Source organism: Solanum dulcamara, chromosome 3 (assembly GCF_947179165.1).
Source record: "Solanum dulcamara chromosome 3, daSolDulc1.2, whole genome shotgun sequence".
Classification (NCBI taxonomy): Eukaryota; Viridiplantae; Streptophyta; class Magnoliopsida; order Solanales; family Solanaceae; genus Solanum; species Solanum dulcamara.
The window spans coordinates 15723950-15740799 of NC_077239.1; the positions used below are offsets into that span (position 1 = coordinate 15723950).

General features: G+C 39.7%; 1 long non-coding RNA gene across 7 annotated transcripts; it reads left to right on the forward strand.

The window, feature by feature from the left end:
- Positions 1-263: 263 nt before the first annotated feature.
- On the forward strand, positions 264-3622 carry LOC129882441 (uncharacterized). 7 transcript variants are annotated; one of them, XR_008765764.1, is made up of 5 exons: positions 323-613; positions 1116-1216; positions 1739-1816; positions 2324-2459; positions 3364-3622. It is a non-coding gene; the product is annotated as an uncharacterized LOC129882441 (long non-coding RNA). The 7 variants fall into 7 exon arrangements; XR_008765762.1 differs by having other exon boundaries at positions 264-613; positions 742-1816; XR_008765761.1 differs by having other exon boundaries at positions 278-613; positions 1116-1816.
- The last annotated feature ends 13228 nt before the right edge of the window (positions 3623-16850 follow it).

Below are 16850 nucleotides of genomic sequence, written 5' to 3' on the forward strand. Positions count from 1 at the left end.
GTCGGAAGGTGGTGATTATGGGTAGTCTAATCTACCTTTTTGTTGTGGAGCGACCTTTGGCTTTGGACATTCAATCCTTAGCCAATAGCATGATTCAGTTGGATATTTCAGATTCCAAATGGGTGTTAGCCTATACTCCTAGAAATTAAGCCTATTGCAACAGTTACTTTGCAATGGTTTTAATAATAGTTGCAATAGATAGTTAATTGCAACCGTTTCTAAAGCGTTGCAATAGATATTTTGCAACGATTATGTAATCGTTGCCGTACATGTTCCATTGCAACGATTAATTGACCTAAATTTTCTATTGCAACGCTTCTCTCGTATATCTTTTTCCCCCTTGATTGGCATTTTTTGGACGCATTTATTTCCTCAAGCCTAACTCTCAATGTCTCCTTCTCTCTCCACATAGAGACTTTTCTTCAACTTCTTCCTCATATTCATCGTCGAGGATGAGAGACTTTCAAGAGCCAACGCTCAAATATATCATGGTGGAACTGCGGTACTGGAAATAACCTATCCCGAACTGTCCAATTGCTTATTTATGCTAGCACAAGCGTAGGTACCAATGCTCTCTCAAGATCGAATAGTTTATCGCTCTCGCCATTTTCAGGTCCCTTTTTCTGTTCTCTTCTCTGTTCATTTGAGTTGTCTGTTTCTAAGGTTTTTTTTTGTCTGTTTTGTTGGTCTTGATAAGTTAGGGATTTCTCAATTGTTTCGTAATCTGTTGATGGCTGCTAGGGTTAAAGCAAGGGAGAGAAAATAATTTTTCGGTGGAATTTGATTAAGAAGATTTCATGGAAGATTTTTAGGTGGTTTTGCTCTATCTTTATAGTTGGTTTTGATTTTTAGGGATTTTGTTGAGGATTTTATTTATTTCATAGCATAGCTTTATCTTATTATGAACTTTATTTTTTACTTTCCCGATTTCGGGCATATATAATTTTCTGGGCTTTGTAGGAATGTTGTCGTGGGACAATGATAGTTGATTTTCTAATTTGAGAGGGTTACATCTGATGTTTAAAATAAGAGTTGGTATTCATATGAGATCATCATTTGTGGATAATGGACTTCTATACAACACTTAATTAAATGGATAATGGACTGCTATTCAGATGCTTGCAAACTCATTATGTATTGAACATGATGTAATCATACTTGATTCGGTGAAAAGCCGCAACAAAGTTGTTGAAGCGCAACTTCTCCAACTCATGAAGTAAGTGTTAAAATAGTATATTCTAATATAATTTTGATTAGCATTGACTATATATATAAGATAGCCCAAGGTCTTCACCTATTACTCTTAAACTTGTCTCCCTGCTTACTATTCTTATGGTGAAAATTGGTTTCTAACTTATTTTTTTATCCATATCTATAAAATATAACTAATAGATTATGATGCATGCATATAAACATAGAAAAGTATAGATGCTTCTTCCTTCAAATATTGAAATTTGATCTTATTCTTGACTGTGGTATGTAGTTCAATTATCCCTATTTTTAAAGATACAAATAATAGTCGTGTGGTAATTGATAACATAATTAACAACTACTTTGGAAAATCTCAATCAAATAGTGTTAACTGTGTATGTAGTTAGAAATGTAAAATATGCTACTAGCATTCTTATTCTATTAGATCATTTTTAATGAAACATCTTTCTCTGTTATAACAAGTTTAAATTTATTATTTTGTACATAAACTAATAGTTTCTTTCAAACTAAACCACCTCCTAAGTAGTTTTGGGATGACGGTGATGATGAGCTCGTGAGTAATAAAAACTGAAGGCGATTTTCAGACCTACAAGAAGTAAAACAGGTACTTCAGCCTCAAGTTCTCTGTGTTCATTCCTAATTGTACAAATAGTTGAACTTAAAAACAAAACCAAACACTGCATTGTAGTATTACGCTTCCATAAATATTGTTATTACCGCCAATAGTTAGCTCCATGATGATACTTTAAAAAAGATGTATAACAGTAAGAGTAATTTGATTAGAAAAAATATAAAACCTCAACAAATGGACAAACAACTGCTATTAGAAAATGAGTTCTTTCGACTTTCTTATGTTGTGGAATTCACATGGTAATCCTATTGAGCATTTATTACTACATTTTGTGTTTTCTTATTTCATTTGTACCTCTTCTTCTTTGTTTTCTTATTTCATTTGTACCTCTTCTTCTTTCTTCTATTTTGTCTTTTTATCTGAAAGGTGATACCTTTAGAGTCTATTTGAATGGCCTTATAACTTATGACTTATAAGTCGAGTCAAAAGTTAGAATTTCTTACTAATGACTTTTGGCTTATTTTTGTTATTTTTGGCTAGAATTGAGGATTTGTTAGAGGTGATCATATATCTAATGAAGAGCTAATGAGTCATTAGTGAAAGTCGCAGCTTCACTATCTAAAATTAAGGCTCAACTATTGACAGATTTCTGGAAGAAGATTTCGGCTTTCAGAAGGTATGTATTGCACTATGGCTTATTATTTTTACTTAAGCATTAAGTAGCAAGTGATAATAGATTCTCAAACATTGTATAGAGGAAAGGAAAATACATCTTGTCCATTTTTCTCTTTGTTACAAGCAGTGGGATCAATCTATTTGTTGAGGACACTGGTTTTGAGTTGATATGAAAATTTTGGCATCCTTTAAATAAAATATTCTTTTCATGGAGAAGCTTTCTTGATTATATACGTTTTTCCTGTCACATTGATGAAAAATGTTGCCTGCATAGTTACTCAAATATAACTCAGCTCTGGTTGAATTCTTTTCTTTTCAAATTTGATCATTTTTGTGGATTATGTGGTTAGTCCTTCATGTAGGATAAATAGTGAAATGCAATCTTTCTTTATTCTACTAGTTTGATTACTAATTGAATTTGGGATCTCTAGCGACTGTTTTTCACTATCCTGGGATTTAAGGGTTCTAACTTTGAGTTCCTGTTGCTTCTTATTTAACGTGGCTTCAGTTTTCAATAACTTGACATTCATTGTAATAAGTTCCTGTGTACATAACACTTGTTGAGTTATCTATCCAAATATCATTATTAGCTACAAATTAAGAAAAAGGCATATGAAGTTTGTTTTAATTCCTAGTGGCTGTCAAAGACACCAATAGTTTGGACCTTCATCTTTTAGTTTCAAATTTTTTTTAACATTATACTAGAAGCATTCCATTATGTGTTCTAGCTAAGTCTTATTACTGGCATCAACTAAGCCTTTTTACTTCCGTAATTTGCAGCACTAGAAAAAAAATCTACTATTTTTTTATTGCTAATATAACTGAAAATATATATTTATATTTATAGAAAATATTTTCCATAGTGGAAATTTTGCTAAACAATTTTTTTTTATCATCTTTTGTAGGTTTTAAAACATCAGAACGAGGGGAAAAGATGAAAGCAATGAAGATTTTACTTTAAATTGGTTGATCTTTGCTAGACCGTCCCATTTCTAGGAATCATTTTGTAGAATAACTCTTTGCAAGTTTATGTATGGCAGCTTTAAGACTTGAATAAATTTAATTTTTGTACGTGAATTATACTCGATGGATATTTTGGAGTATGATAATGTTAATAAATTCCTTTCATGATTTATATAAATTATATTTGTGTGTATATTTTAATGTATTGATAGTCGATTTATGTTTGCTTTATTACTGTTGCAATTGCCTATAAAAAAAACTATTGCAATAGGTTATAATAATTGTTGTAATAGGCCCAAGAACCTGTTGCAATAGACCTGCAAAACTGTTGCCATGGGCGTGTTTGGCAACGGTTTTAAACCGCACCATTTGAATAATTAACTATTGCGATAGATATGGTCCTACATTAATGGCATAAACCGTTGCAATAGACAGACCTATAGCAATAGATTTTACACCGTTGCAATAGATCTATTGCAATGCGATCTGATGAAACGGTCGTTGAACCGTTGTGATAGATCTATTGCAACGGTTTTGCTACCTATTGCAACGGTATTCAAAGTGTTGTTATAGGTCTATTTTCCAGTAGTATATGTGGGAGTTCATTCATCTCTGTTGGATCGGATTTGTAGTAGTCAATTTGAGGATGAGGACTAGGCTACTCTTCAAGATCGAGTTTTGGGAGGTGACATTGATCAGGCTACCTTAGATTTAGATGGGGTTTTGAGATTTGATGGTCGTATTTGTGTTTCGAGAGTTGGAGGTTTGATTCAGTTGATCCTTCATGAGGCCCATGATTCCAGATATTCTATCCATCCAGGTACAAAAAAGATATATCGCGATCTGAGCTAACACTACTGGTGGAGCGTCATGAGGAGAGATATAGAAGACTATGTATCTGTTGCGTGTGTTATCAGCAGATGAAGGCCGAGCACTTGAGGCCTAGTGGCGAGCTTCAGAGATTACCCATTTCGAAATGGAAGTGGGAGCGTATCACCATGGACTTCATTATAGGATTGCCTGGTACTTCTAGAGGTGTTGACAATATTTGGGTCATCGTGGGTCAACTGACCAAGTTAGCACACTTTCTTCTCGTTCATACTTCCTTTAGTATTGAGAGATTGGCTTGTATCTACATTTGGGAGGTAGTCCGTCTTCATGGTGTGGTTGTAGCTATCATATCTGATCAGGGCTCATAGTTTGGGCACCCATGTCAACCTTAGCATAGCTTGTTCATCCGCAGACTGATGGCCAATCGGATCACACTATTTAGGTTCCTGAGGATATGTTGAAAGCCTGCGTTTTGTACTTCGAAGGTTAGTAGGATTGGTTGTTTCCTTTGGCGGAGTTTGCATACAACAACAGCGACTACTCTAGTATTCAAATGGCCCCATTCATGCCTTATATGGTAGGCGTTGTCACTCTCCAATTGATTGGTTTGCGTCTACGGAGCCTAGGTCGTGCGGTATAGACTTGATTCATGATGCCTTAGATCATGTGAGGATGATTCAAGATAGGCTAGGGACAGCTCAGAGTAGACACTAGAGTTATGCTTATCTTAGGCATCGACCATTGAGGTTTGCGGTTGGTGACAAAGTATTCCTCTGAGTATCGTCCATGAAGAGCATGATGAGATTTGTGAAGTGGGGCAAGCTTAGCCCTAGGTATATAGGGTCTTTTGAGATTTTGAGGGCAGTCATAGATGTTGCTTAAGAGTTAGCTCTACCCCCAGCATTCGCAGCAATCCATTCGATTATTCATGTTTCGATGTTGTCCCAATATGTTCCAAATGAGTCTCATGTGCTCATGTATGAGTCAGTTGTCTGACCTTTGTAGAGGAGTCAGTTGCCATTCTAGCCAGAGATGTGAGATGGTTACGTTTGAGAGTCATTCTTATTGTTAAGGTCCATTGGAGGCATAGTCCAGTTGATGAGGCTACCTGGGAGTAGAGTTGTTCATGGTTATGATTACAAAACCGAACCGTAATTCGAACCAAACCGATTTAAAAACCCGATATTTAGTTTAGCTTGGTTAGATTTGGTTTTAAATTTTGAAAATCGATACTATTTGGTTTGGTTTTAGTTTTACTAATAATGAACCACAAAAATAACCAAACTGATCCAAGGAATAATATATAAATAATAATTATTTATATATTATTTATAAATTAACGTAAGTCTTTAACTTTACCATTTTCTCAAGCCCAACACTTAAATTTTGGTATATAATTTTCTTGTACCCCTTCCCCCGGTAATTCCTCAATTGTTGAGCTTGGGGTTAATTTTTTGCAATAAATATTTAATTTTTTGATCTTTGATATATAATGACTTTAGTATTGTTTAAGTAAATCACTTTTTTTTCGTGTAATAATAACTCTAGTATTGTCTTAATTGCTTAATTGAATCCACAATAGCTTTCATGTGGATTGTTCATATACTAGGTGTTTGTATCTATCGAGATGTGTATGCCTTCAACAAATTTATTATTTTCAAATCGAAAAAACCAAAACAGTCGAACCAAACAGACAATAACCAAACCAGCGGTTATTTTTTTAGTGTGGTTTGGTTTGGTTTTAGAAATTTGAAAATCGATTAAATAGGTTTGTTTTGGTTTTAACCAATAACTGATCCAAATCGAACCATGAACACCCCTACCTGGGAGAACGAGAAGGAGATGCAAGAGCAGTTCCCTGGCTTATTTGAGCCTTCGAGTACTTCTTAACTCTTACTTTCGCGAATAAAAGTTCTTTTAGTAGTGGATGTTGTAATGACCCTTTAGGTCATTTCTATGTAAATGCATTCTTTTCATTATTTAGAGCGTTCCTATAGCAACCTCGAGTCATTTATAACTTGTTGGCACTGACTGTTCGATTCCTTGGTAGTTCAGTTTGGATTTATGCTCATTTTCCTATTTTGGAGCTTTTGAAACTTGAATTGTTCGGCTTTGGTCAAAATATCAAGTGAATGGCCTTAGAATTGAACTATGACAATTCCATCAGCTCTGAAATTGTCACTTTAGGCTAGTGGCATAGTCGGCTCGAGTCCGAGGCCTTCGATGCAAGTTTGTGCCATTAGGCGTTTTAACCTTTAAGATTGGCCTGAGTTTGACCTTGGTCAACATTCTTGGAAAACATGACCTTGGATGAAAATTTTGTTAGTGGAGTTAGCTCTGAAATGTCGAGTTTGGTCTAGACCGACCCTTTATGCACTTCTCGAGGCTACTAATCGAATCTCGTTGCCCCTTGTAGAATTGACCAAAAATTACACTTGGGTCCCTTTTTATCAATATGACCTCCGATGGAAATATCGACTGCATCATTGAGTTTGGAACATTGAATTTAGTGAGATAGCATAGTTCGTTTGCACGCACGGGATTCAGAACAAAATTTGAGCACCCCTCGAAGGTTTTAGACTTGGCCAAAACCAGTTATTGCAGCATTTTTTGATGTAGGTGACCTTTTTCATCACGACCACGATGAAGCCTCAGCGATTAAGGAGGGTCACTGTGCCTCGGCATCGCAATCGCAAAGAAGGGTTGATTGGGGTTGACCACTGTTAGTCATTGCGATCACAAGACCTGACCTCCGCAATTATGATGGTCATTATTGTTGGGGACCGTGATCGTAAACTTTGCCCCTACGATCGCGACGAAGAGTGTTTTTTTTTTTTTTTTTTTATGGGAACAGACCCTACACGAGGCTCCCACCTCTCGTGCACAGTCAGGGGTTAAGCAACACCCCCAAGCCAAAGAAGAGTGTGTTTGGCTGCGGATTGTTGCATGTTGATAATTTCTGCTATTTCGAGCCTCGAAATATGCTTTATTTTGGAACACAAGTTTGGGGAGGTGAATAGGACCACTTCACGGAGTCAATTTCAAAAACATTTGGTGCGGGTCCCACATTTCCATTTTAGACTCCAAAATTGATTTGTCTCTGTTTTATGTTACCGAATTAACATTGTGAAACTATTTTTAATAGCATGGAAGTTTTCAAAGGCCGTACGAAAGGGAAAGGCTTCGGAGACTTGATTTGGAGTGCGCGATTGGCCTAAAGGTAGGCTATGTCTTTCCTCTCCTTAGTCTGAATTTTAATATGTAAATGTATATTGATTTGCATGAATTTGGGATGGGTTGCTCATGGATCATGTTTAGCTTCTAAGTATCCATGTTTTAGGCCTTTTTCGGGTAATTCGGCATCAATAGCATGTTGGTTGCTTTAGTTAATCATCCTTACCTTATGGTGTGACTTGTATATGGCTTGTGATTATTACAGGAACACATTTGGCCTTATTCTAGGCTTAGTCTAGTGATTGTCATAGACTTGCGCATTTTGTAGTTGTTAGGCCTTAGAATCTCTCCAATGTCACTTCAGACACCTTAGCTCCCTGTAGACTGATATAGTAGACTTAAGTATGATACTCTAAGCATTAACTATGCAGTAACCCTACTCTTGAGACCTCGTACCATATTTCCCTCATCCTCTCATTTCTGGTGTACTTGGTTCTTGTTTTAGAAGCCGCTTGTCGGTTCAGGTTGGATTTCGGTCGGACTTGGAGTAATTTATTAAAGGCACTCAATTTGGAGTTCTCCCTTTAACACTCATCTGGCCGGTGATCCTAAATCTAGCCGACTCGCCTCTATTTGTGTTTCAAGTCCCTGATTCACTCCACCGGGTTATGGTAAAAGTCCAAGCCTCAGTATCTACAACCTTGGCTAGATTCCATTGCTATCTTCAGCCTCAGTTAGAGTCCTTGGCCATTTGTACCCTTGGTTAGAGTCCTTGTCTATCTCCAGCCTTAGTTAGAGTCCTCGACTATCCCAATCCTGGATAAAGTCTTTGACTCCATCTTTGTTTTGGTTTAAGTCCTTAGCTCCTATTCTACTGTGATTGAAATCTGGGGCACTCAGTTGATTCAGTTATAGTATGTGAAAGGTTGTGGTAATCATGGAAGTATCTTCAGGTTCTCTATGTGGATCTTAACACTTCTGTGCACCTGTCGAGCTTATGGAGGTCTGTTCGAGTAATATTTGAACTTGTACATGACTGTACCCGCGCATGATTGTACCCTCCGGACTTATAGGGTCCGATTGGGTTTTTCTAGTTGTGATCTCTTTATTAATGTTTTAGTACACTCGTGTGCATTCCTATCAAATTTTTTCCCTTTGTTTATTGTTGTGTTTAAAATTCTAGCATTTTATATTACTTTTACTTTTCCTTCTTAGTCGGCCTATGATACTATTAGGTACATGTTATTTTGGTACTCATACTACACTCTGTATTTATTTTTTGGTGAAGGTCCAAGCACCAGCTATCAGCATTGAGATCGAGCCTGTTGTAGTCTGATTTGGAGATGAGGGTGAGCACATGACATCTTGGATCTACATGTCTCCTTCTTTTTATATTATGACTAGTTTTTTGTTGTTTGAGATAAGTCTTGTTGATGTGGTCCACTTTTGGGACTTGTATTCATTTTATAGTAGCTCTGTACATTTGATTTCTAGGTTCTAGGAGGGATCTTTTATTTATATATATATATATATATATATGGTTTGTTTCTGCATTGTTTTTGTAATTTTCTATTATTGTTTAATTCTGGATTAGTTTATATCTTTAATCCCATAACTTGTAGTTTCGGGATACAGGTTGGCTTAGCTACTAATGGGTTGTAGTAGGTTTCATCATGACTCAAGGAATCAGATCGTGTCATTGATCTCATTCATAACATATGGTTTGTGCAAGGCTGACCTAATTGAATCATATATCATTTTACAACAGTATTTGAAGGATACAGCAATCAAAATCCAATGTAATCTCTCCTTTACATTCAAGTGAATGAATATACTATCAATCGTGTGCCAAGGCACAATAGTGTGCATCATATACCTATTAATATACTCAATAATGGTCTCTTCTAAACTGGCCTTAGCTGCAGCTCTTTCGGTAGCGGAATATGCTTCCCAAATGTTGAATAGTAATGTACTGAAATTACAATCTTTAGTGTTGAAGCTATATGTAACACCTCTCAAAAAATTTCCCTAAGATTCGGACCTTTCTTGTATTCGGGTAGTGTCGAACTCGAGTATTGTGGAGCATTTGCATGAGTAAGATGAGTCTTTGAGAAATTGAGCAGCGTTAGAGGTGATGTGGGGTCATAAAGGATCCCTAGGACCAAATCAAATCTAAAAAATTCATCGTGGCTAAGTTTGAGGAGGAGTTCGCATAAGGGGTCGACTTCTAACGACCCCTATCTTTTGAAAGGCGACAATCTGGGTGGCCCATGACCCATCAAATTAAAGGTCGTCGAGTCTTCTTTCCAACGCCACCAAGAATGTAATTTTTGGAGTTCGGAGTCGAAAGATACGACAATCCTAAGACGAACTAGCACGGCAGGGATTCTCAGGCCTGGGTTGCAATTGCTGGAAAACTGGGCTTGGCGCCGCAGTGGTGCGATGCGCCACTATCGTGCCAGGAACACGCCTTAGTAGTTTGGCCCCTGGCGCGGCGCGCCACTACGAGGTGTGCAGGGTTTTCAAGCCAATTTCCAGAACCCAGAAAATATTGGCCTTGGCGCTGTAAGGGCGCGACGCGCCACTATCGCGCGAAGAATGTGACTCAGTAGTTTGGTCCTTGGCGCGGTGCGCCACTACGAGATGTGCAGGTTTTAGGCGTAATCAGCCGGCGCTGCAATGGCACGACGCGCCACTATCGCGCCAGGAGCAGTTTTGCCTATTTTCAGAACTTTGTGAGAAGGAGCAATTTGGGAACTTACCCAAATTATATATGTATCACCCTAGTCCATTTTGAGATCATATTTTTAGCCCTCTCTCTCTCTCTCTAAAAAGCCCTAGGAGTTCCTCTCTCTCTAAACATGGATTGAGTCCACTCATGTGCCCTACTCTTGCTTTGAGGTTAGAGATCCATGAGAATAGAGTTTCTTGGTATGGTTTATGTTTGAATGAGTTTTGTCTCCTATAAATTTGACCTTGTTTGTGTTGATGTTATTGAGCTAAGAAGTTCCTAAAACCTTCATGTTAGTATGAGTTGATGGAGATGAGTTGTTATTATGTTTTGTTGTTCTCTTTAACCATATGATTATGTTGCATAAGTCAATTTCCTTAAATGTGTTATTCTACTTGAATTGTTGAGCTAAATCCATAGAGTTGTGATGAGTCTTGAGGAGATGTCATAAATGCTTATCTAAATGAAGCTTGATTGAGTTGATTGGAAGATGGAATTGACGAGTGGACGAGGTCCTAAATGGAACTTGTCATTATGACTTAATTGAGTTGAAATGAGAATAGAGTTGATGAGTTGGCAATGACCCACATGAAACTAGCCGTGAGGGCTTGTTTGAGATGATTGGAGGGAGTCTTATGAGCATAGAGTCATGGGAGGAGTATCGATCACCGAAGCGGGTAAGAGTATAGTCCATACTCGAACCCCAGAAACTACGCCGCCAACGTAGGTAGGGATGGAACCGTTAAAGTCGGATGCTTCCCGTGGGATCGAACCGTTAAAGTCGGATGTTTCCCATTTTATTGTCCTAAAATAATAGGACTTGACTAATCGATGGTATCCATGATTAGGGAGGCATTCATGCCCTAGCAAGGTATGGACGGACGTGGCAACAACGTCTGATTGTTGTACTATCACTGGCTCATAGGTGATGGTTGTCGGATAAGAGAAACTCCCATTTAGGTCTTGATAGTGCTCCGAGTCAGTTGAGTTGAGTGGCTTATGAGTTAGTCCCGTCTAATCTATTCTTGTTAGACTTAGGACATTTGAGTGATTTGTTATGTATATATATATATGAGTTGTGATCCTGAGATGATATTGATGTTTTCTTGATGTTTGTTTCATCCGGCCATTTTACATACTCGTACATTCTATGTACTGACGCAATTTGGCCTGCATCGTTTCATGAAGCAGAGACATGTACTAGAGATCATCAACCGACGCTCCATTGAAGATTCACATATACTCCCAGCTTGTTAGTGAGTCCTCCTAGTTTTCGGAGGATGTTGAGCTTTCTTGCATAGTTTTGTTGTCGTTTCCTTTATTTTGATTTTTGGTAACCATGGGCTTGTCATCGGCACCTACCAGACTTTGATAGAGGCTTCATAGACTAGAGTGTGGGGAGGTCGGACTGTTATTTTGAGGCGTCCTATTATACTTATTTTGTTGAGTTAAACATATTTGGTCTTCGGCCCCCATATTGTAAATAACATGTTATGATTGAGCCTTCCTTTGAGCGTATATGACTAAATGATAGAGTGATTGAATCAGGTGGTTCACTTGAAGGTCAGAAATGGCTTTCAAGTGTCGGTCACATCTAGGGTACCCTCCCGGGGCGTGACAAACATGGTATCAGAGCTCAGGGTTCAAGTGTCCTAGGGAGTCTATGAAGCCGTGTCTAGTAGAGTCTTGCTTATGGGTGTGTTGTGCACCATACTTATAATCAGGAGGCTATGAGACATTAGGAATTGTTTCACTTCTTTCATACTCTAAATTCGTGCGATAGAGTTAAACTCTATAAAACTCCTTTCTAATTCGTGCATTTGTACGTTACAGATAATGCCTCCTAAACGTATGGCTAGCCAGAGAAATGTTGATAACGCTGAGATGCCCCAATCAGAGGTACGCTCGGCAAGGGCTAGAGGCCGACCAGTGATGTATACAGAGGTGCCTCAAGTGCCTGCTACTCCGCCTGCACCCACATCAGAGGCAGAGTTTCGAGGGGCGATTGCAATGCTCACGCAATTAATGGCTGCCTGAAATGGTAACCAGAGTTCAGCCACTCTTAGCTCTAGTTCCCAAGAGCAGTCTGCTGCCACTAGAATTAGAGACTTTTTGAGGATGAATCCGCCAGCATTCACGGGTTCTAAGGTTGATGAAGACCCCCAAAATTTTATTGATGAGATGTGGAAAATTCTTAAAGCTATGCATGCTACGGAAATTGAAGGGGTTGAGTTGGTGTCTTATCAACTCAAGGATGTGGAAAACATCTGGTATAACCAATGGGAGCAAGGTAGGGGTGAGGATCCTGAACTTGCTAGGTGGGATGAATTTGAAGGAGCCTTTCTTGACCACTTCTTTCCCCGAGAATTAAAGGAAGCGAAAGTGGAGGAATTTGTGAATCTGAAACAGGAGGGTACGATAGTTAAGGAGTATGGCCTGAAGTTCATCCAGCTATCCAGGTATGCTCCAAAAATGATCCCAGATGTGAGGTCAAAGATGAGGAAGTTCATCTCCGGATTAGGGAGGCATGTGAAGAAGGAATGCAAAGCAGCGTTGTTGATCTCGGATATGGATATTTCCAGATTGATGGTGTATGCTCAACAGGTAGAGGATGAGAAGAAGAAAGACAGAGAGGAGCATCTGAGCAAGAAGGCAAGATCAACTGGGCATGAGAATGAACAGAGGTAAAACAAGGGCAACAGGTCCTTCTTCCAGAAGAGGCCTCCCAATTATGCCTCATCTACCGCCAGTGTGCCTATGCCGTAGAACAGGTATGATCGGCAGGGACAGAATCGCCAGAATTTTAGACCCTAGGGTTCTCAATCCCAGGCCAGTGTAAGTCAAGGTTCGAGGGGGAAGCCACCATGCCGCAAGTGTGGTAGGCTTCACTTGGGAGAATGCAGAGCGGGAAGGGTTGGTTGTTATAAATGCGGCCAAATGGACCATTTTCATAGGGAGTGTCCAACAGGGGGAAACAGAGTCCAACATTTTTCCACCACACCGCCGGCTAGGGTTAATCAGAGGGGCACTACTTCAGGTACGAGTGGAGGTACAAACCACCTATATGTCATGGGTAGTCGTCAAGATCAGGAGAACTCTCCAAACGTCGTGACGGGTATGATTTGAGTCTCTTCTCTTGACTGTTATGTTTTGATGGATCCGGGTGTCATCCTATCTTTTGTGACTCCTTATATGGCTAGTAAATTTAATAAAGTTCCTGAATATCTTCGTGAGCCTTTTTGCTTAGCTACTCCTATCGGTGATTCTGTCTTAGCTAAGAGAGTCTATAGGGACTGCACTGTGTCAATTCATCACTGAGATACCTTGGCCGACCTAATTGAGTTGGACATGGTTGATTTTGATGTGATCCTTGGGATGGACTGGCTTTACGTCTGTTATGCCTCTGTTGATTGTAGGACCCGGATTGTTAAGTTCAAATTCCCGAATGAGGCTCTCGTAGAATGGAAGGGGAGTCCTGTCGTGCCTAAGGGTAAGTTTATTTCCTACCTTAGGGCTAGGAATCTAATCTCAAAGGGGTGCATTTATCACCTTGTCCGAGTGAAAGATGACAATATTGAGCCTCCATCCCTTGAGTCGGTTCCGATTGTCAACGAGTTTCCTGACGTCTTTCCTAAAGGCCTACCTGGAGTCCCTCCTGATAGGGAGATCGACTTTGGGATAGATGTTCTCCCTGATACCCAGCCTATCTCTATCCCTCCATATATAATGGCTCCGGCTGAGTTGAAGGAGTTGAAGGAACAGTTGAAGGACTTGTTAGATAAGGGATTCATTAGGCCGAGTGTCTCACTATGGGGTGCTCCCGTCCTATTTGTGCGAAAGAAAGATGGGTCCCTTAGGATGTGCATTGATTACAGGCAGCTGAACAAGGTCACCATAAAGAATAAGTACTCTCTCCCCAGAATAGATGACTTATTCGACCAACTTCAGGGTGCCATTTGTTTCTCAAAAATAGACCTAAGATCCGGCTACCATCAGTTGAAGGTGAGGGAGTGTGATATTCTGAAGACCGCTTTTCAGACTCGTTATGGCCACTTTGAATTTTTGGTCATGTCCTTTGGGTTGACAAATGCCCCGGCATCTTTTATGGATCTCATAAACTGAGTGTTTAAACCATATCTTGATATGTTTGTGATAGTATTCATAGATGATATTTTGGTCTACTCCAAGAATGAAGAGGAGCACGCCCATCATCTTAGAGTCGTCTTACAAACTTTGAGAGAGCAAGTATTGTATGCAAAGTTCTCCAAATGTGAATTTTGGCTTGCATCAGTGGCTTTCCTAGGCCACATTGTATCTGGAGATTGTATTTAGGTCGACGCCTAAAAGATTAAAGCTGTGAAGAATTGGCCCAGACCCACATCTCCGACGGAGATAAGAAGCTTCTTGGGTTTGGCCGGCTATTATCGAAGGTTTGTAGAGGGATTCTCATCCATATCATCACCGTTGACTAAGCTGACCCAAAAGAAGGTTAAGTTCCAATGGTCCGATGGTTGTGAGGAGAGTTTCCAGAAACTAAAGGCCAAGCTAACCATTGATCCTGTCCTGACCTTGCCCGATGGAACAGAGGGCTTTGTGGTCTACTGTGATGCATCCAGAATTGGTTTGGGTTGTTTGTTGATGCAAAGGGAGAAGGTGATAGCCTATGCTTCAAGACAACTTAAGGTTCATGAGAGGAATTACCCAACTCATGACCTTGAACTGGCAGTTGTGGTATTTGCACTTAAAATCTGGTGCCACTACTTGTACGGAGTGCATGTTGATGTATTCACCTATCACAAGAGCTTATAATATGTTTTCAGCCAGAAGGAACTCAACATGAGGCAAAAGAGATGACTCGAGCTACTCAAGGACTACTACATGAGCATCCTCTACCATTCAGGTAAAGCTAATGTTGTTGCTGATGCTCTTAGCAGGTTGTCTATGGGTAGCACTACCCATGTAGAGGAGGGGAAGAGGGAATTGGCAAAGGAAGTATATAGATTAGCCCGATTAGGAGTTCGACTCGAAGAGAACAATGAAGGCGGAGTTACTGTTCAGGATGGGTCTACATCCTCACTTGTGGCATAGGTAAAGGAGAAACAAGACCGAGATCCCGTCCTTCTCCAATTGAAGGGAGTTGTTCACAAATAAGAGGTAATGGTTTTTACCAAAGGGGGAGATGGTGTGTTGAGGTACCAAAATAGATTGTGTGTGCCTGATGTCGATGATGTTTGAGAAAGGATTATGGCCGAAGTGCATAGTTTTAGATACTCTATTCATACGGGCTCTAAAAAAATGTACCATGACTTGAGGGAAATCTATTGGTGGAGTGGGATGAAGGGAGACATTGCGGAATTCGTTTCCAAGTGCTCGAATTGCCAATAGGTGAAGGTTGAGCATCAAAGGCCGTGTGGTTTAGCCCAAAACATAGAAATTACGGAATGGAAGTAGGAGATGATCAACATGGACTTTATCACGGGTTTGCCAAAGTCCCGAAAGCAACACGATTCGATTTTGGTAATTGTGGATAGGATGACGAAATCAGCTCACTTCTTGGCGGTGAAGACTACTGACACCGCAGAGGATTACGCAAAGTTGTACATTCAAGAGATCGTCAGACTGCATGGGGTTCCCTTGTCTATCATCTCAGACAGAGGAGCTCAATTCATTTCCCAATTTTGGAAATCCTTTCAGAAGGGACTGGGTTCGAAGGTGAACTTGAGTACAGCCTTCCATCCCCAAACAGATGGCCAGGCAGAGCGCACCATCCAGACATTGGAAGATATATTGAGGGCATGTGTGCTTGACTTCAAGGGAAATTGGTATGACCACTTACCTCTCATAGAGTTTGCATATAACAATAGATATCATGCAAGCATTCAAATGTCTCCTTATGAAGCTTTGTATGAGAGGAGGTGTAGATCGCCCATTGGGTGGTTTGAAGGTCGTGAGGTTGAGTTGATTGGTCCTGACCTTGTTCACCAAGCCATGGAGAAGGTGATAGTTGTTCAATAGAGGCTAAAGACAGTCCAAAGCCACCAAATATCTTACACCGACGTGAGGAGGAGAGACTTAGAGTTTGAGGTGGGTGACTGGGTATACTTGAAAGTGTCACCCATGAAGGGAGTCATGAGGTTTAGGAGTAAGAGGAAGCTTAGTCCCCGATATATCGGTCCTTACCAAATTTCGAGGCGGATTAGGAGTGTTGCCTACGAGTTGGAGTTACCCTCAGAGCTATCCTCTATTCATCTAGTATTCCATGTTTTGATGTTGAAAAAGTGCTTGGGCGATCCCTCGTTGGTAGTCCCCATTGATAGCATTGGAATTAAGGATAGCTTGTCTTATGAGGAGGTCCCGGTTCAAATTCTTGATCGCCGAATTCGCAAATTGAGGAACAAAGAGGTCGCCTCAGTCAAGGTCCTTTGGAGAAACTAATTTGTTGAGGAAGCCACATGGGAAGCGGAGGAATCTATGAAATCTAAATATTCACATCTATTCGTGCTTACCGATGAGAATGTTAAAGGTAATGCCCATTTCCTTGACTTGAATTCATTTGTGCATTTTGAGTCTTGATTGATAATTGTTTGAGAATTTGATTGATTGAATGACTGAATTTTTATTGTGATTTGCACCCCAAGTCCATTCTTGGTTACTCATCATTGAGGACGAATGATCCAAAAGGGGAAGATAATG